Source organism: Sus scrofa, chromosome 2 (genome assembly GCF_054392235.1).
Source record: "Sus scrofa isolate SSC_HxYL_T2T_F1_AM1 chromosome 2, Sscrofa_HxYL_maternal_Yorkshire_Landrace_v2.0, whole genome shotgun sequence".
Lineage (NCBI taxonomy): Eukaryota > Metazoa > Chordata > Mammalia > Artiodactyla > Suidae > Sus > Sus scrofa.
In genome coordinates, this window is record NC_139384.1 from 141,465,860 (window position 1) to 141,492,661 (window position 26,802).

Genomic DNA, 26,802 nt, shown 5'->3' on the forward strand with positions numbered 1-26,802 from the left:
TTAGCCCCAGGCTGTGGCCTCCAGGGCACGTTTTTTGTCACCTTGCAACAGACGTGCTTTCCTCTAATGGTCCAGGGCAACCTCACAACCGTTCTGCCATCCTCGCTTCCCCATCCCCCAGGAAGAATCAAGTTTCTTTCCTCCTGCTGCAAACTATAACGCATTAAACAACTCTTCCTCTGACCATTTAGCAATGTTCTGTTCTTACACTATGGAAGCTGCAAGTCGAACAAGTAATCCTGAATTCGAATCCTAACTTTTCCCTTGGGAAAGTCACATTTCTGGGCCTGTTTTTTCAGCTTTAAATAAGGAGACTATATGCTTCGAGATTTAGTTTGGTTTTACTTTTACCTACGGTAGCCCATCTAGGACAAAGTTTTTCAAGCTGAGGGTCAGAACTTACTAGTGGGTCTGGAATATATCAGAGTACATTGAACAGAATAAGAATACTGTTTATGAAACTTGTGTCTCTGCGTGCATCTATAAGTTGGATGTCAAACACATTTCTTATTGTGGACAGAAGTAAAAAAAAAAAATTTAAACTTTGCCCTACAAGTAACAGAGGGACAGAAATTAGATTACTGGTTGTCTAGGGCTGAGGGTAGGAATGGGGAGGGGCTATAAAGGGACTGAAGGTTTCTTTTTAGGGTGATGAAGGTTCTAAAATTAGTTTGTGGTGATAGTTGTACAACTCTGTATTCTAAAATTAATTAAATTGTAAGCTGAAAATGGAATTTTATAGTATTTAAATTATATCTCAACAAACTTATTTAAAAATAAAACAAAACATTGCTCTGTGAGCCATGGATTTGCTTCCAGACATCTATGGACCTTCCAGAATTACAGCATGAATTTTATCTTTCTAAGGAGAGGAAATGTAGCTTTTATCAGATGATCAAATGAATTCAAGATTCATAGCACTTTTAGAATCAGTTAATCAAACTATCCCTCAAGCACTAAAATCCTATGATTCTAAAATCTTAAAATCTATTTTAACTTTAGTTCATCAGAATTTCATTGACAAAGTTTTGTCTCCAAAGCATTTCCAAGAGCCTTTTTATTTATCCAATCATCCAAGTGAATTAGATAACACTATTAAAATAGTTTTTAAAATAAATTATTGTGTAAATGTGAAGTATTATTAATAACCTATTAGGAATTATTATTTTATTGTATTTGATATATTTTATTATATCTATCTGCATTTGGTATATAGTGACAATGTTTTCAATCATAGCTGTACCTTCAATTCATATGCTTACTGAATATTGCAATGGTATTTTTATTTCCATTTTTTTTCTCTTATTGATTTATAATGACAAGGCTGGTGAAGCTCACAGATCCTCCATAATCTGTTCACTGGTGTGCAAATGCTTTGGTACTAAAGGAAACCAGAATGTGTCACCCTGGAACATGTCACTTTGGCATACTGATTTTTCTTTTGGCCACACCTGTGGCATGCAGGAGTTCCTGGGCCAGGGACTGAACTCGTGCCACAGCAGTGACCTGAGCCATAGCAATGACAACATCAGATCTTTAACCCACTGAGCCACCACAGAACTTCTGGCATACTGATTTTTTTTTTTTTTTAATTAAAGGTACTTAGGAAATAGCAGGTACAAGAAAGACACTCTTCTTTCCCTTTCTGAAACTTCCATGTTCAAAGGTGCCCTCTCTGTACCAGGAGGAAAGGAGACATTTTATCAGCCCAGAAACGGCACCAGAGGAATCAGCAAACAAATCTCACTCCACTCGTTTCCTCCTGAATATTTACCTTTCCACAGTCTGCACCCTTGGAAGCCTAAACCTGCTTTCCTTTGGCCTGTGTACAGGACTCTACACATTTCTTGTTCTTGGTTGAAGATGCTCTAGAAGCTGGAATTCTGAGCCACCCTTTTGAATGACTTTTGGTTTAGGTTTCTCCCCACAATGTGGGCTGGGCACATCAATAAAGTGCTTTTTCTCTTGCTCATCCGTCTTTTCGTTAGGGTCCCGGCGGAAAACCTACAATGGGTAGAGGTAATGGTTTGCCTCTCTGATAGAACCAAAACTAAAGAGGAGTCAAGAGATAGAAAGGGACCCAAAATAGGGCTGTTTCTATACCTCTAAGAGAAAGACACACTAGGGATTTTTAAGAGGAAGTGGCAGTGTGGAGACAGGAAAAAGCATTTCTGAGTCATGTTGCTTAGACTGTTGTGTACAGGTCAGGAACTGTCAGCCAACTGCACTTCCTAGGTTATGAGTTCCTTGATGGCAAAAAAAAATTCTAATTTATCTAATGATGCTTAAAACTGGGCTTTATACACAGGAAGTATTTAGTGTTTGTTAAATTGCAATGTTTGTCAGAATGCCCAATGGTTGATAATAAACTAAGACCTAGATGTAACCTAAGTGCCCATCAAGAGGGGACTGGTTGCAGCAGAAACGGGCACAACATTGTAAATCAACTATACATTTTAATTTTAAAAAAGAGGGGATTGGCTAAAGTGATACTTTCAAACTCATAATAATGAAGTTTGTTCACATGTGCTATTATAAAATGATCTCCAGAGTATACTATTAAGTGAAAAAAATAACATGTAGAATATCCCAAATGATATACAAAGTAAACATGGAGATCTTACATATACTATTTGGAAGGCTACAGGAGTCTATTGATGGGGAATGCTTCTAGGGTACAGGCCCAAGTGTTACAGGTGGATAGAGAATTGTTTTTTACTGTATAATTTTTATCCTTTTTGGATCTTTTAATTTATGAAATCATTCATTCTTTCATTTAAAATCTTTTAAGAGGAGCATTATGGGAAACAATTCGGTATCACCATATGTTCAGTTCTTTCACACACCTTACCACATTTAATGTAAACAACACCTCATCTTATGGATGAGGAAACCGAGGTTCAGAGGCTGCAAATAACTTGCACAATGTCACACAGCTTAACAGGAAATAGCCTATCCAGCGCTGGACTCAAATCCTTAAGCTCCACAGTCAATGATGCTTTTCTCACAATTCTTCAAGACTAAGTGCATATGGATACAAATCCATGGTACATCTTAACATCGTTCTGTCTGTTTAATTCACTGCTCAAGAATGTTGCTTCTACTACAGAGGTCAGGCTGAGCTTAAAATCACTGCACAGGAGTTCCCGTCGTGGCGCAGTGGTTAACGAATCCGACTAGGAACCATGAGGTTGCGGGTTCAGTCCCTTCCCTTGCTCAGTGGGTTAAGGATCCGGCGTTGCCGTGAGCTGTGGTGTAGGTTGCAGACGCGGCTCGGATCCTGCGTTGCTGTGGCTCTGGCGTAGGCTGGTGGCTACAGTTCCGATTAGACCCCTAGCCTGGGAACCTCCATATGCCGCGGGAGCGGCCCAAGAAATAGCAACAACAACAACAACAAAAGACAAAAAGACAAAAAAAGACAAAAAAAAAAAAAAAATCACTGCACAGTATCTTCCATAAACCTCTTCCTCTTTCTAGCACTTCTAAGTCTTTCCTGGGGGACCCAAGTTCTTCCTTTAGTCAGCTCTTATCCCTTGCTTTAACAACGTGGGTCACATCTTTATATCCACCCCCATTTCCAGTTTCTACATTATTTCTATTGCCCCAGCTCTAACAAGGTCCTGAACCCCTGATCTGCCATCTCAGCTCACCCATGCTACTACATTCACTCTTCCTCGCCAGTATTTGTCTTTTTACCCTGAACTCTAACTTCAAAATAGTTCCACTTCTTTTTTCTAAATACTACATTATCTGTCCCTTATTCGATATAACTTCCCATACTCCAACTTTTGTTTTGTTTTGGGGCCTCGTCTGTGACATATGGAAGTTCCCGGGCCAGGGATCAAACGCCTGACATAGCAGTGACCCAAGGCCACAGCAGTGACAACGCCAGATTTTTAACCCCTCAGACACCAGGAAACTCCTCCGAAAGTGTATTTTTTCCAATCACATTTTTAAATCCCTGAAATAATTGACCTCTGAGTCAAAGAATTCTTTATCTTCCACTGATCTCGGCTATTTTTATTTTTTATGCCAACACAAGTATTTTAAGATTTTTGTACATTATCTATTCTATGATTTTACCACGCATTTTAATTTTTTTTTTATGGCTGTGCCCACAGAATGTGGAAATGTCCCAGCCGGGGATCCAACCTGAAGCCACAGCAGCCACCAGAGTCACTGCAGAGACAACACAGGATTGTCAAACCATTGTGCCACAAGGGAACTCCAGGTTTACCATACGCGTTAACAGCAACTAGACTCTCTTTCTCCAACATTAAAATAATAGATAACATACCTCAAAAATACTGTTTTAAAAAAAAAACTAACACTTGTAACCTGATGGTCAGTAAGTAGTATGCACAGTGGCTAGAAGCATGGCTCTGAAATGAGTTAAATGTGGGTTTGAGTCCTAGTTCTGTCAATTAGTAACTACGCACTTGGAAAATTTCCTTAACCACATCTACTTTCTCATTTGTAAAAGGAAGATAACTGAACTTTCTTGATAGGTTTTTTTACAGTAATTGTGTGAGATACCGCAAGTACTTGCGATATTCGTGAGTTCAACAAGTGCTAAATAAATGCCCCTCTTCACATCCTTATCAGCTCTCTATCACCTTGCCAAAGGCATCTTTCTCTTCCCAGCCTCCACTCCGCTTACCTTTCAGCCTCTTCAAGAAGTCCAACAAAATTAATCTCATCATGCTCTTACATTAAGAAGTTCATAAAGGAGTTTTCCTGTGGGGCAGTGAGTTAAAGATATGGCATTGCCACTGCAGCAGCTTGGGTCGCTGCTGTCACCTGGGTTAGATCCCTGGCCTGGGAACTAATTCCACATGCCTCAGGTGTGGCAAGAAGACAAAACAAACAAACAAACAAACAAACAAACAAACAAAGAGTTCATAGGAAAAATACCAAAGGGACATCCTCTGGCATACTATATTTTATGCTGTACTCTTTGTAGTGGGTGAAAAAATTCCCCCTAAATCATAAAGCTCTTGGTTCTGATCTCAAAGAGCTAACCCAATTTTTTACAAACAATGAAAATCTTTTTGTACTGCATTAAAATTCCCTAAAAAAATCTGCCCGGTGTTCATTTACATTAATTATAGTGTGATTGCTTATAGCTATGCCTGAGAATATATTCCAGGCTCAAGTTCTATTTTTGGACAGCTGCTCTGAGGATCATCTGACACCTGTTTAGCAGCTGGAATAGTTAAGTACCATAGTGCTTTTTAAATAGCAGACAAGCCAACCACAAAGACATCTTTTAAACAAGGGGGTTTTGTACTGAAGATCATGATCTGAATTCTTTCAATGCTACATTAATAAAAGCATAGTAAGATCCAAGATATGATCCAAGCAAAATCAGATGGAGAAAAGAGTAGATTTGCCTAACGACAAACAAAAAGAAAAATTACTTCCTTACCTCTCCACCTCAACACTGTGTGTGCAGATCCTAGACACTTCATTTGTTGGCAGATCCCAGAATTGAGAAAGAATGGACCTGAAATAAAGTCACATTGGAATGGAGAAGGAAAGTTTTTTGTTGTTGTTGTTGTTGTTTTTTCTTTTCAGGGCTGCACCTGCGACATATGGAAGTTCCCAGGCAGGGGCTGAACTGGAGCTACAGCTGTCAGGCTATACCACAGCCACAGAAAGGTGGGATCCCAGCCATGCCTGCGACCTACACCACAACTCACAGCAACGCCAGATCCTTAGCCCACTGAATGAGGCCAGGGATCAAACCAGCATCCTCATGGATATTAGCCGGGTTCATAACCCACTGAGCCGCAATGGGAACTCCAGAGAAGGGAAATTTTGAATAATATACCAAGGTAGCTTGTAAACTGGCAAGAATCTTCAGAGATTTCCCTGAGTCTAGTCTAACTTCAATACCATTTTTACTTCTGTTTTACAGAACAGGAAACTGAGGCTGAGAATGTTAATGTGACGGCCCCAACATGCAGTCTAAAGACTATCCAAAGAGGAGTCCCGTTGTGGTGCAGCGGAAATGATCCGACTAGGAACCATAACGTTGCAGGTTCGATCCCTGGCCTCGATCAGTGGGTTAAGGATCTGGCATTGCTGTGAGCTGTGGTGTAGGTCGCAAACGGTTCGGATCTGGTATTGCTACGGCTCTCGTGTAGACCGGTGGCTACAGCTCAGATTCGACCCCTAGCCTGGGACCTCCATGTGCTGCAGATGTGGCCCTAAAAAAACAAAAGACAAAAGAAAAAAAAAGACTATCCAAAGAGTCATGGTAAAGATGAGATTCAACATAATACGAATTTTATTTCTCACTCAGCCCCAAGGTAAATGAACTTAGCTACCTACCCTTGTTTGATAGAGACTGATTTACAAGTAAATATATAACCCAGTATCAAACACATAGAAAAGGGGCATTTTCTTTGGGGGATGATTTATGGAAGAGATTTAGCGGTAATAAAAAGAAAAGCGAGGGAGACCGTATTTCCTTTTGGCTGTGAATGCAATGGTTTGAAGATGCCATTCCTGGAGCTACAACAGCTGTAATGAAACTTTACAGGACAAGCATTAGAAAGAAAAGTCAGCCCATAGGGCTTGAACAGAAAGTTGCAAGGAATGATAGTCACTGAAAGTACTGTTGAACTCTGGCACCCAAGCAGAGGTTTAGACTTCTTACTATTTGAAATCATTAAATGTCTTTAATATTAAAAAACTGATAGTGTGATAATCAAGTATTTTGTGAGTTATGATCAACTGCATTCCTATCTTTTACAGGGCCAGAAAAAAACTAAGTTGGAGATAATTTATTCCTTTTTACTAGACAATGAATCCCTAGAAAGCAGGGACTTTGGCTTATCTTTGAAACCACAGAAACCAGCAGAGTCTACAAAAAAGTAGGCCTCAGCATGTTTGTTGTTGTGAGATTACACATGACAAAGGCACTTTGGAAAATAGTTTAGTAGTTTCTTAATGAAGTTAAATACGAGCTTACCAGATGACCCAGCATTTTCAATCCTAAGAATCTACCCAAGAAAATGAACACATAAATTCACACAAAGATTTGTACACAAATGTTCACAGAAGTGTTACTCACAACAGCCCAAAACTGGAAACAACCCAAATGTTCTTCAGCCGGCAAACAATTAAGCAAAATGTTATGTCCATATTTGGAACAGTATTCAGCAATAAAAAGGAATAAAATACTGATATACGTACAGTGTGGATGAACCTCAAAAACATCTTCTCAGTGAAAGAGAATCAGACACAAAGGACAATATATTGATTGTATGATTCCCTATGGTTGCATAAAGTGCTCAGAAAAGGTAAATTTATAAAGTCAAAACGGATCCGTGATTACTTGGTGCTGGAAGTAGGGATAGGAGTTGACTGCAAATAAGCACAAAGAAATGTTTTTTGAATGGGGAGGTGATTGAAATATTTTAAAACTGGATTATGGCAAGGGTCACACTATACATTTGCTAAAAATGAATGAATTGTGCACTTTCAATGGGAAAAATTTATGGTGTGTAAATCATACCTCAACAATGTTGTTAAAAATAAAATGTGCTGCATTATTGAAATAAAACAAAAATTGTACTGAGTTACTGAAATACATAAGATCACTCACTCAAGGATTTGATGCAGATATCTATCTACTTAATAATGCACTAGAGGGCATAAAGATGCAAAGACATTGCCTTCAGTGGCTTAAGAGACATTGTTCTGGCTGAAAAATTGTAACAGTTCAGCCTAAAAGTGAATGAAGCAGATAAAAAAATACTAAAAATTCAAAGCGAGAAATAATCATTGAGAGCTGGATTTTAAGGAGGATATTCTGAAGATATAGAACTTCAACTGAGCTTGGAAGAAGATGAAATATTGAGGGCAGAACAAAAACTGTATCACATTCTGGCAGCAGAAAAACACATCAGGGAAGGGAAAATGTATAATGTTAAAATGTTATTTTGAATGTTTAAGCTTGTGTTCAGAAAGGGCTATTTATGGAGTTCCCTGGTGGCACAGCAGGTTAAGGATCTGGCATTGTCACTGCTGTGGCTCAGGCTGCAGCTGTGGTGCAGTTTTGATCCCTGGCCTTGAAAATTTTGCATGCTGCAGGTGTGGCCACTGCAGGTGTTAACCCACTGAGCAAGGCCAGGGACCGAACCCGCAACCTCATGGTTCCCAGTCAGATTCGTTAACCACTGCACCAAGAAGGGAACTCCCTAAATTAATGTTTTCTTAAGCCTTTGAGATTAACAGTCAAATCCTCCACTTAAAAAGTCTAATAACTGTTAACATAAAACAAGAAAAAACATTTTTATATAGTCTTCTTCTTTTATTAATGTCCAATTAACTCACATTGAACAGATTAAGATCAAGTAAAAAGTTCTGTTTAGGGAGTTCTGTCATGGCTCAGTGGAAGCGAATCTGACTATCATCCATGAGGATGTAGGTTTGATCCTTGGCCTTGCTCAGGGGGTTAAGGATTTGGCGTTGCTGTGAGCTGTGGTGTAGGTCGCAGATGCAGCTTGGATCTGCAGCTGATGTGGCTGTGGCACAGGCAGGTGGCTACAGCTCCACTTTGACCCCTAGCCTGGGAACCTCCATGCACTGCAGGTGCGGCTCCAGAAGTTCTGTTTAAAATACTTAATTACATTTTATCTTACATTTTAAATTATACATTTAATAGATTTGATTTTTGGTAAGCACTGTAAATGCCCGAACAGATATACCTCTGTTAAGAAAGATCTTCCTCAGCTCCTTCATAACTCTTATAGATCTAATTAATTATATCTACAAAAATATGAATCACAATTATCTTAGTGTCCCTAAAAAATTACAAAACTGATTTTTAAATTATTCAAATTCTATTACATTTTTCCATTTAAGTCTTGAGTGTGAAGCAAATACATATTTCAAATGGAGTCACATGTGTAATCTCTCAGAGTACGTAACGAATGCACACATTTTCCTGACAAATGTTCTTATATAAAATATAAGTACCATGGGCTTGATTTTTTCATTGTATTCATATTTAATTCTAAAACCATTCTGAACATCAACACATTTACTTAATTAATGGTGACTGATCACCTCAGCAAGGAGGGCAGAGTTTAAGACAAAGTTCTAGGACTCTGATACAGTTGCTTGTAGTTCAGAAACTTAGACTGATTTGTGGGATTTGAAATCTACATAACCACGATTTCGCTGAAACCACAAATGGACTGTACCTTTTTTTATATAAACTGTGTTAACAAGCCCACACCACTCAAGTCAATTCTAATCCTTGAACTGGGATAGCTAGAATTCTGTACCCTCATCCTGGTTGTAATTAACTTCATACTTTGATTTGATTCCACTAATTTCCTTACTGCATCCTAAGATGCTTCAAACTTTTCTATTTTTTTAGTCCTGATTGGATCTTGCGTACCTCTCTACTTTGGTCTAGCTCTCTATATAACCTATAATCTTTTTAATGACATCACTGGCTTTGCAGAGGATCTGGCTCATAGTGTCCTACATCTTTTAACAGAGATCTCGTACCAAGGAACAGGTTCTAAAGAAGAAGGTCTGATACAGATTGCCAACAGGCATATGAAAAGATGCTCAACATCCCTAACTGTTAGAGAAGTGCAAATCAAAACTATGAGGTATTACCTCACACTAGTCAGAATGGCCATCATAAAAAGTCTACAAATAATAAATTTTGGAGAGAATGTAGAGGATAAGGAAACCTCCTGCACTGTTGGTGGAAATGTAAATTGGTACAGCCACTATGGAAAGCAATATGAAAACTCCTAAAAAATCTAAAATTATAGTTACCATATGATCCAATAATCTCCCCTCTGGGCACATATCAGGAAAAGATGAAAAGTCTAATTTGAAAAGATGCATGCATCCCGATGTGCACAGTAGCACTCTTTTCAATAGCCAAGACATGGAAGCAATCTAAATATCTATCCACAGATGAGTGCATAAAGAGGATGTGGTACACATATACAAATGGAATATTACTCAGCCATAAAAAAGAATGAAATAATACAGCAACATAGATTGTCCTAGAGATTATCATACCAAGTGAAGTAAATTAGGCAGAGGAAGACAAATACCATATGATACTACTAATATGAGAATCTAAAATATGATACAAATGAATTTATTTACAAAACAGAAACAGACACACAAACATAGAAATCAGACTTGTTCTGCCAAGGAGGAGAGGGTGAGGGGGATAGATTTGGAGTTTGGGACTAGCAGATGCAAATTATTACATATAGAATGTATAAACAACAAGGTCCTACTGTACAGCATGGAGAACTATGTTCAATATCCTGTGATAAACCATAATGGAAAAGAATATAAAAAGAATGTATACATGTATATATGTGTATATATTAAATGTACAACTGAATTACTTTACACCAGAAATTTAACACAACATTGTAAATCAACTACACTTTAATCAGTTTTTTTTTTTTTTTTTTTTTTTTAAACCTCAACTGATAACAAAAACTGAGAAAGTAGAGTTACTTCAGAGCTGGTACTGATAAGGGAATTTGATCTGTGGCAACTTTAAAAATAGTTTTGGTGATGATAAAGTTGTGTGAAAGTAGTACAAATGATACCCATGATCCTTTACTGCATTTACTAATCTCTTTCATGTTTAAAATTATATTCCAAATTTGGTTTACACAGTCTTCTATATACTTGCAAATGTGTCTGAATTAGGTGGGCTATGTTTCAAAGCGAAAAACTCAAAAGCAAGAAGCTAGGAAACTTCTCATTTCCCATAGAATTCCTAGCAGAAAAGAAGAGGTAAAACTGTTGATGCTTAACTTGTTTCTATAATGGCTGTATGGTGTCATTACCCCATCCTTAACTGAGAATGGTTTTTTTGGAAATTTATCGGGAACAGGTAAGGACAAATTTAACATGATATTTGTCAGACATATCCTTGTCAACTACATTTTTGGTGCAAATTTTAGTTCCAAATAAAGTTGCCAGATTTATCAAATACAACAACGGAATACTCAGTTAAATTTGAAGTAGAGATAAACAACTTTTTTTTTGGTGTAAGTATGCCACAAATATTACATGGGACATAGTTATATTTAAAAATTTTCCTTTTTAATTTAAAATTCAAATTTTAAATCTGGAAACAAATCCGACTGGCATCCATGAGGCTGCAGGTTTGATCCTTGGCCTCATTCAGTGGGTTAAGGATCCAGCAGTATAGGTAACAGACGTGGCTCGGATCCCATGTTACTGTGGCTGTGGTGCCTCCATATGCCACGTGTGTGGCCCTGAAAAGACAAAATTTTTTTTAAATTCAGATTTAATTAGATGTGATGAATTCTATCTGGCAATACTAATTTCATTTTTTTTTTTTTTAGGACTGCACCTGCAGCATATGGAGATTCCCAGGCTAGGGGTTGAATCGGAGCTGTAGCTGTTGGCCTACGCAGGATCCCAGCCACATCTTTGACCTACACCATAGCTCATGGCAACGTTGGATCCTTAACTCACTGAGCTAAGCCAGGGATTTCGAACCTGTGTCCTCATGGATGCTAGTCAGATTCGTTAACCACTGAGCCATCTCGGGAACTCCAATACTAATTTTAGAGTGAGTAGTTTAGTAACTTGAAATCAAAGGGCCATAAACCAGGAGTATTTATTTGACAAGCACCACTAATAAGGGTAAGAAACTAATCTAAACCACTAATCTCCTTCCATTCCCTACCCTTCACTAGTATCCTTATAAAATAATTTTAAATGATTTTTAAATGATTTTTTAATAAAATAATTTAAATTTTGGTTCATTTTTGTTCCTCCTGCCGCACCCATGGCACATGGAAGTTCCCAGGACAGGGGTTAAACCCACACCACAGCAGTGACCCAGGTCGTTGCAGTGACAATGCCGACCCTTAACCTGCTGCACCGCAAGAGAATTCCTCAGTCCATATTTTTATACAGTAGTAACCCAAGTCAGTAGTAACTTTTTTTTTTTATAATGATTTTTATTTTTTCCATTGTGAGTGGTAACTTTGAAAAGCAGCTTGGATTTAACAGAAAATCAACCTTTTCATCGGTCAAAAGAAGGCATTCCAGATTAAAATTCCTCATTTATTTATGTCAATATTTTCAGCCAGTAAAATAATCATAGCTTATACATAGTTGTTACGACCTACAAAGTCAGCTGAAACTTTGCCTGTGGAATAACTGATTTATGTATCGTATAAATGAAAAAATAGTATCAGTAGATTATTGACCTGACATTGTTAACTGAAATTAAAATGCAAAATACTCGATTCATTGTGTATCAGTAAAAAAGAAAAAAAAAATCATCCTCATTAAAGGTACAGTGTCAAATGCTTGAGAGTAAAGGAAAAAAATTTTTTTTGTCCTTTTAGGGCCACACCCATGGAATATGGAGGTTCCCAGGCTAGGGGTCGAATCGGAGCTGTAGCTGCCAGCCTACACCACTGCCAGGGCAACGAGGGATCCTTAACCCACTGAGCAAGGCCAGGGATTGAACCCTCGTCCTGATGGATGCTAGTCAGATTCGTTTCCACTGAGCCACGACGGGAACTCCAGGAAATTCTTAATCAGCCCAGACAGCAGAGGGGAGGGAGAACAAACATGAGCAAGTGAGTATCTATCAAGGTATGGAAGGCAGAATAAGGAATCCTCTCCCCAAAATATGTCCAAGTCTTAATCCCCAGACCTGTGACCTGTAAAAGGGACTTTGCTGATGTGACTAAATTTAAATATCTTAAAATAGGGAAATTATCCTGAATTGGGTGAGTGGACCCAAACTAATCACCCAAGTCTTTAAAAGTAGAGGACCCTTCCTTGCTGTGCAGAATCAGAGATGGGAGCATGAGAAAGACTCAACACAGTTGCTGGCTTTGAAGATGGGAGAAGGGGCCACGTGCCAAGGAATACAGATGGTCTCTGATAGCTAGAAAAAGCAAGGAAATGGGTTCTCCCTTAGAGTTGCCAGAGAGAAACTCAGCACTGCCAACACCTTTATTTTAGCTCAGTGAGACTGGTGTCTGGCTTAATAAATAACTATGAATTTATCTTGTTTTAAACTACTACATTAGAAAAATAAAATAAAAAACTATAAGAGAAATCTAACATGTAAGGCTAGATTCTTTCCAATTAAAACACTCTGGAATTTGAGATTAGGCAGTCTCACAAATGGTCTCAGGGCACGGAACTCTGTAAGAAACTGAAGGATTTTTTCTTGATATCTGGATGTGAATTTGCATGCTACCTCCCACTCTTGGCTACACCTTCTCCACTAATTTAGAGTTCCCAGGGGTTGTCAAATAGCTACCCCACCTTTTTGCATTAGAATCTATCCTTGTGGCTATGGTGACACACATAATGTTTTTAAGTTGAAAAATAAAAGTAAAAAAGGCCTGTACTCTATTAAATATTTGCCAGAAAAATCACAACTTTAAAGGATGTTTTAAAGAAAAGATTTGGATGTGGGTATGAATAATGATATTTAATTTGTGAATAATAAACCAAAGGTCTTACTTTCTAATTTTTTAGAAAGTATTAAGGTTTTATTATGAAACTTATGTGTTACAAAGGATCTTAAAATAATCGTGTCATTTATTTATCAAGTAAATGCCTTTTTACCCATTTTCATGTGACATAAAAATGTATTGCCCTAACTAAATGAAAACAGGATTCTTAACTGGATAGCAGTAGTAGGAATAATTCAATAGAAGAAAGGAATTTTAGTATGGACGCACTTATAAAGCTAGGAAAATCTTGTCTGTTGTCTGTAAAATTTCTCAGTTAAATTGGAGAAAACCCACTCAGCAACAGAATGAACATTTAGCGCTTCAATCCCAGATAATGAATTGGTTAAGGAATTTGGTGGCAGATTATTAAATAATTTGCATGCACTAGCAAAACACAGTGGCACTGTGGCAGAAATCTACCTGACTTAAAATTAAATTTGATGCATTTGCTAACAAAGAGATGTAATTTGAAAGCAAGTCTAGAAATTAGCAGGTTAACATATCTTTCTCAACAGTTTAGATTCTCTTCTTTATGGATAGATTCAGCAGTGTTTTCTTTTTTTTAAAAAAAAAAAAAGAAACCCAAAACTTGGCCTCTCTCCAGCTTCTGCTCCAAGAACAGATGATTAAATCATGACAATGTGTGATATTTACCAATGGAAAGTATATACTTTCGAGTACATCTGGGAATTATATAAACAAAAAACAGTTAGTCAATGTTGGTTCAGGAAGGCATGTTTCAGAATAACGTTTGGTCTACACACTTGGGTTTTCTGGTTACCTAACTTTCCATTCTTGTCTTCATTTTTCAACATCACAAAGATTTTTAGTTTACTCTAGAGTATTCATCATTGCCCAACGTATAATTTCACGTTAAGCATGACTCAGAATGCCCTTGATTTTTAACTTTCCACGGCCTTCAGTTACCTAAAGTTGACTTCTCTCCGACGTCTTTATCAGCTATCCTCAGGAAACCATGATACTGTATTTCCGTGACTTCCCTCCGAAAAGTGAAGACAGCTTCTTCCTTAGAAAAACGAAGTCAGTCAAGCATCAGATCCTTCTTTAATTTTTCTTTCTTTCCTTATCTGTATTCATTCAGCAGCTGATGAAACTACCATATCCTCCAAATTATTTGGCATTTTCTCTGCAGAACTGAAAGTCACTATATACCAGCTGAAAAATTTTAAAAGCAGCAATAAAAGTCCTGAGGTAAATTCAATGACTCATAAGGTTTCTACTGCATAATTCTGATTGAGGTCAGTTTTTTAGGTAACTGCTTTTGTTTGAGGGTCAAGAAGGAATCCGTAGGAACTGATGCTTTCATTTGGGTGAAATCTACCATGAATCGAAACTGCAGATGTTATCTACATTTACTACGTGACATAAACAAACATCGACACCTGCCGAAGACAAAGGATGAACGCTCTGTGGCTAAAGCGGACCAAGAGAGAAAGGTGTGGAGGACAGAGTGTACTGATGCCAGGAGCCCCAGGACTCAGCATTCCCTTGGGATGTTTCAGTGCTGGTGGACAGCTGGTGGAGGAAAGGTTAGAGTGAGCTGCATCAGTAACAATAGTATGGAGGCAGGATGGCTGGCTGAGGAGAGAGGAGGAAGGAGAAATTTAATTGTGGGAATAAGAAGTGGGATGGGTTCTCAGAATATAAATTAATGGGTTCTAGACGAGAAAATAACACTCAGGGCTATGGGAATGGCTAATGTACAAACTTTCAGTTATGATGAAATATGTTTCATCCTAGAAATGGTTTTATTTTCTACAGTTTCTGACCATCTGAATAAAGGTTCCTCCAATTCTAAATTTCTCCAAAAGTTTAAGCATAGTTAATTCGGAAAATATATACTTGGAGTTTGAAAAAAAAAAAAAAAAACCGAAATAAAAAACAGGACTTTAGTAACAAACATGCAGACTTGCTCATTACTTAACTTACTCCAAGTATGACTTTGGATTGTAATTGGAGGTTCTACATTTCAATTCTCATGAACTATAAAATAGTTATATACAATCCACTCATTTCAAGAAAAATATGGGTAGTTAACATTTTTTAAAACATTGACAAAGATCTACAATGCCCACTAAAAATGCCCCACAAGTGCTATTATTTCTAAGGCTTAGAGTTTTTAAAGCAAAACCCAGGAAAATTTACATAAGTGGAGTACATCAAGTAAATAAATATTTTTAAACATTTGCTCAAATTGTGACTTTAGCTGGTTGTAATTTAGAGAATACATTCAGGGATCTTTTAGTCTAATTCCCTTCATCACAGAGGTGAGGCAATGATGCTTAACACTCTGGGTAACCAAGTTCGCACTGCACGTGGACATCAGAGTAGAAAGGGAACCTAGTTCGCCTAATTCCTAGCCTACCTTCCTTTCCACTGCATCACACTTTACCAGAAGAATAATTTTAAAAAATAAATAAATGCCATCACTCTAAGATATTGTCAGAAGTGCTCCACTGATAACGTTATGTTTTATCCTGCCCAATATTCAGCATAAGTGGATTACAATCAAAATTAGAGAGGAGATAGAAAAGAGGAAACACATACTAGTATAGTTACCGTATCTTGATAACGTATTTGTAAAACTTGGGGGGAAAAGTCTAGATTCAATGACTCAGATATGAATTATATTTAAAGAAATACGGCGGGGAATCCCCATCATGGCTCAGTGGTTAACGAATCCCACTAGTATCCATGAGGACTCGGGTTCAATCCCTGACCTTGCTCAGTGGGTTAAGGATCTGGCATTGCTGTGAGCTGTGGTATAGGTTGCAGATGCGGCTCGGATCCCTCCTTGCTGTGGCTGTGGCTGTGGCTGGTAGTTAAAGCTCCAATTCAACCTCTAGCCTAGGAACCTCCATATGCTGCGGGGCCCTAAAAAGACACACACACACACACACACACACACACACACACACACACACACACACACACACACACACACACACAAAACCCAAAAAAGGAAATATGGCTATTCTGGGAGACTTTTTCAGCAACAAGATAAAAATTAGGATCAGTTTTGCTGTTATTTGTAAGAGTACCAGGAATAGCACAAATTTATCAACTACTTTTTTTTTTTTTTTTTTTTTTAAGGAAAAGGGGGTAACCAACAGTCAAGAATTTGCACAGAGCCACAAGGAAGTACAGATTTTTGCGTATTTCTTTTCTAGTGTCCAAGAGAATTAAGAATGGTTTAGGCATATTTGTCCCCAGGCATATAAGACAAGTAAAAACAGCAATGTTAGCCCTGTGGTTTTCAGACTTGATTAAAATGACTGGTAGAATAAATGTGTGTTATGGTTGATAGCCTTCTAAATTTGATAAAGAAAACTATAATTATAGCCAATCTTACCTGGTGCTCTAAACAAAACATTTACAATATGCAATGAGAACATCTTTGTCCTATTTATGACCTGTAAAATGGCTTAGAAATTATAGTTTGATATGATTAAATATATATTTATCCAACTACCTAAGGTATCCATGACGAAAATAAAAATGTAAGTTAGCGGATTTTTGTTTGTTTCAGTTCCCTTAAGAACTGCTTACATCTGTAGGCAAATGTTTTTTAAAGTAATGCCTACTAGACAGAGAAAAAGAATAAATGATACCGTACTTTTTTTTTGAAAAGGAATTACATCTTATTTTTAATGATTTTTATTTTTTCCATTATAGTTGGTTTATAGTGTTCTGTCAGTTTTCTACTGGATAGCAAAATGACCCAGTCACACTCACATACACACACACACACATATATATATTCTTTTTCTCACATTATCCTCCATCATGCTCCATCACAAGTGACTAAATACAGTTCCCAGGGCTATACAGCAGGGTCTCATTGCTTATCCATTCCAAAGGCAATAGTTTGCATCTATTAACCCCAGATCGCCAGTTCTTCCTACTCCCTCCCCCTCCCCATTGGCAACCACAAGTCTGTTTTCCAGGTCCATGATTTTCTTTTCTGTGGAAAGGTTCAATTGGGTTGTATATTAGATTCCAGGTAGAAGTGATATCATATGGTATTTGTCTTTCTCTTTTGACTTGCTTCACTTAGTATGAGTCTCTAGTTCTATCCATGTTGCTGCAAATGGCATTTTGTTCTTTTTTACAGCTGAGTAGTATTCCATTTTGTGTGTGTGTGTGTGTGTGTGTGTGTGTGTGTGTGTGTGTGTGTGTATATATCACATCTTTTTAATCCGTTCATCTGTTGATGGACACTTAGGTTGTTTCCATGTCTTGGCTATTGTGAATAGTGCCGCAATGAACATACAGGTGCATGTGTCTTTTTCAAGGAGAGTTTTGTCCAGATATAGGCCCAAGAGTGGGATTGCTGGGTCATATGGTACTTTATATATAGTCTTCTGAGGTACTGCCATACTGTTTTCCATAGTGGTTGTACCAACTTACATTCCCATCAACAGTGTAGAAGGGTTCCCTTTTCTTATTTTAAACAAACAGATGTAGTATTTATGGAACTCATATAAGTCTATAGCAGAGTTCCCATTATGGCTCAGTGGTTAACAAGCCTGACTAGTATCCATGAGGATGTGGGTTCGATCCCTGGCCTTGCTCAGTGGGTTAAAGATCTGATGTTACTGTAAGCTGTGGTGTAGGTCGCAGACACAGTTCAGATTGGGTGTTGCTGTGGCTGTGGTGGAGGCTAGCAGCTGCAGCTCTGATTTGACCCCTCACCTGGGAACCTCCAAATACCATGGGTATGGCCCAAAAAAGCAAAAAAAAAAAAAAAAAAAAAAAAAGAAAAGAAGAAAGTAAGTCTATAGCAGAAAGAGACTTGGAAAAACAAAATGAAGTGGTTTATCTTGTTTAAAATATAAACAAAATTAAGATCTTTTACCTATATTTTTCTCACTTTTTAATCTTCTTTAGTATCTTAAGAGTCTTCCTTAAATTTTGCTTCTGGTGCAAACCTATCTTTCCATGATTTGAGCCCAATTCTCATTTTTCACCTTCAGCAGAGGTAGAACGAATGGCGGGGACTATAATATGTCATAACCTACAATAGAAAAGTAATTACCAACTTACGAATGTTTTATAGTGTTAAGAATGGCTTATAAATGTGCTATTTCTATTGAAACTGGGAACACTGGTAGAGGATCAGCACTATTATTCTCATTACAGACTGAGGTACCGTTCCTTCTCAAGGTCCTTTATACCCAGTGACAAAACACTCACTTTACTGTCACCTCCCACCCTCTCTTTACCCAATGAGATCAGGTGGGTGGTGGGGTGTGTGGTAACAGTGGTGCATTTCCCTCTCACATGAAAGTCCATAGGGAGTCATAGGCAACTGCCACGCAGATCCCACTGTCCAGGACTGAATAACTTGGACACATCCAGCTGCAGAGGAGGGTAAGAAATGTAGCTTTGATGTGGAAGAGCCATGTGCCCAGATGAACAGCAGGTGCTTTATTAATAGAGAACAAGTGGAAAACGAACTTGGGGGAAGAACTAACAGTCTCTACCACATGCCACACTCCACATTCTAACGTTATATTAATAATCAGATGAGTTATGCCCAGGATCTGTCACAGGAATTCCTTTAATCTTACTCAGACCTTCAACCAAACTAACGTTATTTATAGTTTTCAAACTACTCATATGTACTTATGCAAAGAAAATATAAACTGGAATCAAGGAGAGTATAAAAGAAAAAAATCTCTAAGCATCATGTTACCTAGAATTTACAACTAAACATTCTTACTGTATATTTTAGAAGTCAAGAAAAGTAATTACATCAATTTCACTCTAAAGAAATCTCTTTTATGAATTGATTTATTTTATTTATTAAGGACTTGGCTCTGATCTTTTTTTCTAATGACTTGCTACAGTTTCTTAAAATAATGTGAAATGTTACATTAAAGGGACAGAACCCTATCACAAAACTTAGCTTTGTTTGGGAATTCTAAAACATGGCCAGGTTATTGTCATGCCAGAACATTTCCAGGTGCTTCACAAAAGATGTACAATTACTTACGAACTGCAATGCAATCTGTCGTCCCAAGATAAGGATTGAAAACAGAAGGAAGCAAGTGAGTCATTACAACTACTGGCTTCTATTTTTGATAAGATTATAAAGGAATTGCCTACTTTCAGTCTTAGCTGCTTCCTATGTGAATATGCACAAAGAATGTAGGTGTGGTAAATGAAACAGAAGAAGCTATTTTAATACATTTTCATAACATCTTGCACATGCTTTTAAACTGAGTTCACTGAATGGAATCTGAGGTTCAAAAAATTGTATTACATTAAATATTAAAGAACATTCTCTAATACCATATACAAAAATAAACTCAAAACGGATTAAAAAATTAAAAGAAAAATAAATGAATACAAATTTAAAAAACAGATAGCACTTACTTTTTTTGCTAAAATAAGGTCCTGTCTTGGTTGCCTCGAAATTCCTAGCTCCTTGTGTCCTACGTTGTATGATTTACATTATCTCTATTAAATCTTCCAATATTCAAATGTTTTTCTTTTCCTTTTTGATCAGAACTATCAGGTATACAAACACTAACACGTCTAGGTCTCTTAAGCTTTAAGTAGGTGTTGGAGGAAAGTTAGATAAAGATGATTTTTTTTTTTCTTCAAAGCTATATGCTTTTCTGACTTCCTATAGCCTCAAGCAGGGTCACTCTCTGACCTCCACCCTTCTGATGGGTTCACAGCTTCATCACTGACCAGTCTGACCCTCCTGACTTTTGCACACTTTAGACTTAACTCGTTGTATCTTTGATAAGTATACACAAAACCTGAAGAGAAGCCCTGAAACGATGACTAATCATCAGAAGGGTAAACACAAATCTGGAATTTCCAGTGAGGATGTCCTATGATGAATTTATTTTCATTTCAAACTAGGAATCTCTGGCAGCACCCAGCAAATATATCTGACAATGAAGGCTAATAGAAATGCTATACTACTGAATCTCCACCTTCAGTCTTCAATACTTTCTCTTTAGTGGTAATAACACTATCAATAGCTAGCATTTAACCAAGCATTTACTATATATGGACATTGTTGTAGGCACAGTGTTCATTCTCTAATTCAATTCTTATAATAATCTATAAGGTAGGGATCATTTTCTTTCCAGTCTAACTGTTAGGTAACTGGAAAACAACGAGGTCAAGAATTTTCCCAAGGTCACACAGCTAGGATGTGGCAGACGGCATACCTACCCAGGCAAGGCTGTCTTTTGCTAGAATCCACACTCTTGCTCTCCTAACCCATTTTCCTCCTTTGTTCATGACGTAAGTAATAGTTACAAAAAGATATTTCTCTTAAAACAAAAACTGGGAGTTGCCGTGGCGCATCGGAAACGAATCCAACTAGGAACCATGAGGTTGCAGGTTTGATCCCTGGCCTCACTCAGTGGGTAAAGGATCCAGTGTTGCCGTGAGCTGTGGTGTAGGTCACAGACAAGGATCGGATATGGTGTGGCTGTGGGCTGTGGCCAGCAGCTACAGCTCCAATTGGACCCCTAGCCTAGGAACCTCCATATGCCTCAGGTGCAGCCCTAAAAAGACAAATAATAATAAGATACCACTCCCCTGATCTTCATCTAAAAAATGCGGGGCCTGGAGCATAGAAATAAAACAAAAACAAAAACTGAAGACATCTTAGAACCATTTATAAGTTCTGTGGTCCATCTGGATAACATCTGGGTTGCTGTTTCCTTCTCTGATAACTACTGTCTACTCTCCTTCCATCCATATCGCTATAGTGGGAGCATCAATTTGAGACTGTCTTCTAGACCACAATTGATCCATGGGTGAAGACCTGACTTAAGATGAGCCACCGAGACCTTTTCCAGGATATATAGTGTTGGGTGAGGTTCCAGTTTTATCCTTGAAGAGTGAACATATAAATGAGGAAGTTGGTAGCAGTGGCCATTTTCTACCACATGGACCAAGGAAGAGAAAAATGTGGTATGTGTGAAGGAAGAATAAAGCAAACCTTCACAGGAAAGCAGAGATGACATCCCAGGTTTATTGTAGTGGGTAGATTACACAACTGACTCCAACCCTTCGCTCCCCCTTCCTGTATGCCACTCCCCTCCCAATGACTTTACAGCTCTCCCATCAAGAGGCAGAGCCTATTATCTCATCTCTTGAATCTGGGCTGGCCTTGCAACTTGGGGAAAGTGATAGAGTGCCAGTTTCAAGCCTAGATTACACGAAGCCTTGTATATTTACACTTTTTCTCTTTGATCTATCCATTCCCCGAGAACATGCTTGGCTAGCTTGCTGGAAGGATAAGGAGCATTGCTAAGGTACCCTATCCAAGGTCATTCTAAGAAGCCAGTCCCTAAATGATGAACGAGGTGACCAAAGAAACATAAAGAAACCCACTGAGATCAGGCAAGCCCAGCCCAAATGAACAGAATGACGCAAACATAAACTTGTGAAAATAATTATTTTTATAAGCCACTAAGTCTTTGTTTGTTATGCAGCATTAGCTGAGACAGTTACCTGTACTGCTTCTATCCATGGTTCTGGAAGTCTAGACATATCCCAGAGCTAAAGTTCACACTTTCAGTCTTATAATAAATTTTCCAGTTTGTCCTGCTTCCTCAGATGAATTTCTGCCATTTACAACCCAAAGAACTTTAACTAGGGTTTTATGGGACCTGAGCATAGCAGAGACAACATCTTACTCTTACAGAGACTTGCACAAGAGGTAACCAGAAGATCTTATGACAGGTTGGCTCAAGGATACTGGCTAGGGGAAAGACAAGGTCTGTTCATCAGTGTCTAGTCAAGAAAACAATAAACAAGTTACATATTCCAGTTGGAAGAATTTCTTTGTCTTTTTTGTTCTTTCTCTTTTTTTTTGCTTTTTAGGGACGTACTTGTGGCATATGGAAATTTCCAGGCTAAGCGTCAAATTGGAGCTGCAGCTGCCAGTCACAGCCACAGCCACAGCAACCTGGGATCCGAGCCACATCTGTGACCTACACCACAGCTCACTAGCAATGTCAGATCCTTAACCTACTGAGTGAGGGCCAGGGATCGAACCCACATCCTCATGGATACTAGTCAGGTTTGTTACCACTGAGCCATGATGGGAACTCCCAGTTGGAGGAAATGTAACCCAAGGAATTGGTTATACAAGTAATAGAAGAGAGAAAATAAGGAAGGGGGGAGGTGGAGGGTGGAAAATGAGAAGGATGATACCTAAACGATGGCAGTGCTCCTGGACTGGGTTCACGAGCCTGTACCTGCCACTGTGCTGATAGAGACACCACTGCCATCATTTCTGGATTTGCTGCTGAGGTGCTGCCCCACCAGGGGGTGGCACTTTGGCAACACTGTCCCTTCAGTAATGACTATCATTGCCACCTGAGACACTGTTAGAAACTGGAAGCCATAGATAAATCCCTTCTCCTCACTTCCTGACTTCCAGTATCCTGTCAGTGCCTCCCATCAGCAAATGCAGTAAGAAGCCTGCTGGCAGGGGGACCCTGGGAAATGCAAGGTGCAGACTTCCATTCTCTCCAGAATGTTAAAAGAGCAAAGAATAGCAGCAGGAGCTGAGCTGAAAACAGACTGGTACAGGAGAAGTAACGATACATTTTAAGAGGAGTATCTTGGAGGGTTGTTAAAGGATCCTAGCAGCCAAACTAAGGGTAAAAGAAGCGGAGGTACTGCCACTCAAGACTTGGCGGAACTGGACAAGGAGGATGTTCACTGGGCTTGCTGTCACTGCGGAACAGCCGCTTTACGCCCAGATGTGTGGACGCCACAGGTCCCTGGACTCTGGTAGAATCCTGCAGAAGGGGAAACAAATCTGATAAAAGATTGACATTATCTGGAATCTAAAACATGGCACAAATGAACCTTTCCACAGAAAAGAAACTCATGGACTTGGAAAACAGACTTGTGGTTGCCAAGGTGGGGGGGAGGGAGTGGGATGGACTGGGAATTTGGGGTTAATAGATGCAAACTATGGCCTTTGGATGGATAAGCAATGAGATCCTGCTGTGTAGCACTGGAAACTATATCTACTCACTTATGATGGAGCGTGATAACGTGAGAAAAAGCATGTATATATGTATGTGTGACTGGGTCATCTTGCTGTACAGTAGAAAATTGACAGAACACTGTAAACCAGTTATGAAGGAAAAAATAAAAAATCATTAAAAAAAAAGGCTTGACATTGAATTCTCTCTCAACACAATACAAATCATTAAGATTAAATTTTATCTGGAGAAAGAAAAGAGTGTAACATTTCTTACAACCAGAGCATTCAAGTGAGTCACAGACACTTCTAGAATGGTGGAGTTCTAAGAGACTGCAGCAGTCTCTACAACGACAGGATAGATACAGAAACTGGGGGAATGAATGACAGTTGACACAGAGCCAGGTGCCCTGACTCCTGCACTAGTCTTGCCTCTGACCATGCTGCCGCCATGGTTATGTAACAGTACACTAGAAATAGATGTACCACAAGCTCCACTGTGAATGCCTCATGTGTTTGCGGCCAGGTTTCTACTTTTGCTGGTGGTGATACTGGAAGTATTTGTTCCAAGTTATATAATATGAATATATTCTCATTGCAATGACTTAAAAGTACACATATGCCTAAAGCATGAACATAAAGTCAAAAAAAAAAAAAAAAAAAAAGAAAGAAAGAAAAGAAAGTCCCCCTTTGCCACCCACGACCACAGTTAAGACCCTCCTCAGAAGCACTGGTGTCGGAGCTAAGACTGCTAATCAAGGAACAAGGACCTTGAACTCAAAGCTTTACTGAAACCAAGCCAACTGAAACCTAGATGGAGAAGATGAAAACCTTACAAAACTGTCTCCGGAGGGAGCTGGTTTTTATGCTTTGTTTGTTTTGCAGTGTCGAATCTACTTTTAGGGCAGATTGTTTCTTTGAGCTGATAATCCTGAACAGGCCACTGAATTACATAAGTATCAAGCTGATCCCTCATCTGAATAGAAGATGTTTGAGATAGTGAACCTCCCCCCCACGCCCCCGCAACTTGAATGTTTTAGTCCGTAGAGGTTCACACAGGAGGCTGCCTACGAGCACGAGCTAAGTCTTCTTAGTGTCAGTGCATATGGAGCTTACTACGCGACAGGTGTTAGTCTGTGCGAGAGAACTGTTCTGTTTTATGTATTTGGCTTGAGAGCTCCTGTCACTTGTTCTAAGGGGTGAGGATGAGTACGTGTTTCTGCTTGTGGTCTTGCTGGCAGGAAATACGGAGCTGAGCTCTGAAAAGGTCAAAGAGCTGTTTTCTCTAGAGTCATGGCACGTCCCATGCTACTCAAGGGCTACTCCGCGGTGCCTTCCAAGCACTGTGACACGCAAGGTCTTTCACGCGGCCAAGGGCACTATTAGCAATGGTGATGGTGATGTGCCTTCAGGGCTATTACAGTCAGAGGGCATGGACTCAGGGGAAACAGGGCAGGAGGGAAAGAAGCTGTGGATACCTCCTGGAGGTCAAAGAGGTCGACTGCACAACAATTAGAGATAATCTGAGTATTAGATATTCCTGCAAGCCCAATTTTCCATTGCAGACTGTCAAAGCTTGCAATAAACCAGTTAAAATGTATAAAAATACAGCCCCCAAAACGTATTTTCTGAAACAATATACATAAAAGTTGCATAGGCTAGGAGTTCTCTTGTAGTGCAATGGGTCCAGTGTCACTGCAGCGGCTTGGGTTGCTGCTGTGGCGTAGGTTCAATCCCTGGTTGGGGAACTTCCGCTGCCTCAGGTGCAGGCAAAAACAAATAAATAACTACATAGGCTATCTCTGTAGGCTATCTTTGAGTGCCTACAAATCCTTTTTGTACTTTTGTTCTTGAGTATTTTCTATTTTTTCAGCAATGTGCGTGTACTAGTGGTATAACGTTTTCTAAATAATTAAAATTATTCTAAAGGAGGGAAACAAAAGACTACATACTACATTTAAGATCAATACTGGCTTTGTTTTATGCTTATGTGACAGCTTTTGAAGAGAATGTGAAAATATCTTTTTGAAATTATTATTAGTTAAGACATAATTTCCCTTCATTAAGACCAGACTATCTGGAAGAGCAGCATTTGGGCATGTGCTGATAATTTGGTAAATACATAGTCTTTTACCGTCACTGGGGACATGGTTTGTTTATCTGGTTTCCGGGGGGAAATGATAGGGCTATGACTTGGAGGACTTATCATGGGAAACAGGTCTCCAGGACACTGAAGTTACTTGTTTGGTCCTGTTCGCCACACAATTAACACCCCTCCAGGAGTGTTCCCTGGAGTTCTGCAGAACAGTCGCAGGAAGAATAAATGGGATATCTGTTCTTCCAGTTTGCGATGGCAGAAGAACATGTATCCAGAGTCTAAAAGGTGGTCCTTCTTATTTACCTATAGGATGGCCAAATATCCAAGCTTAGATATTACCAGACCATTGTCTTGAAAACTATCGCTTAAAAATAAGGGGCTTTACACTTTAAATCAGTGAACTGAATGATATGTGAAATATATCTCAATAAAGCTATTTTAAAAGAGGAGGCTAGAATACAGGTGACATATTGCAGCAATAAAGAAAATACAGTGCCCTGAATTCAAGAACTATTTGTTGAATAAATTAATAGATGAATGATAGCCCAATTAGAAACATTTAATCCATCTATTTTTTTAAATAACTATGGGAGTTCCTGTCGTGATGCAGCAGAAACGAAACCGACTAGGAACCATGAGGTTGTGGGTTCGATCCCTGGCCTCCCTCAGTGGGTTAAGAATCCCGTGTTGCTGTGAGCTATCATGCAGGACGGCAGCTGTAGCTCCGATTAGACCCCTAGCCTGGGAACCTCCATATGCCATGGGTGCGGCCGTAAAAAGCAAAATAAATTAAAAATAAAATAAAATAAAATAAATATAATATGCCTAATTCCAGAACTTAGATCACTGGTAAAAATATAAGAAACTTCAAGCTCTAAACATTAGAAATATTTAAAGTAGGTCTCCACATACTAACAATAAAATTACCATTGATTTGGCGTTACTGGGAGTATCAAGAAAAAAAATACAAGGGAAGCAGAGTTCTAGGGATGCGAATATAAATCAAATTATTAGGGCAATTTTTAAGATCTGAGCATGGTGGATGTGGCAGCCGGCCTACAAGATGATCCCCAGTGATTCCCAATTCCCGGAATTCGTTGAGCCCTTCCCCCATTACGTTAGGGTTAGGTCGTTCTACTGGCCAGTCACACTGGGCAAGTGCGGAAGCTTGTCAC

General features: G+C 38.8%; 1 protein-coding gene across 18 annotated transcripts in view; it reads right to left on the reverse strand.

Annotated features, from left to right (window-relative positions):
• Positions 1–26,802, reverse strand: part of LOC100516424 (LINE-1 retrotransposable element ORF2 protein) — a 77,251-nt gene that overhangs the window by 6,246 nt on the left and 44,203 nt on the right. For 4 of the 18 annotated variants that reach the window (XM_085014474.1, XM_085014462.1, XM_085014468.1 and 1 more), the window contains one exon: positions 5,429–5,506. The exons of 1 other annotated variant lie outside the window; for it this stretch is intronic. The gene's annotated coding sequence lies outside the window, so the exon portion shown is untranslated. Of the gene's footprint in view, positions 1–5,428; positions 5,507–11,984; positions 15,129–18,408; positions 18,568–26,802 lie in introns of those variants that run through there. 13 more of the 18 variants (XM_085014460.1, XM_085014453.1, XM_085014466.1 and 10 more) reach the window with 10 other exon arrangements.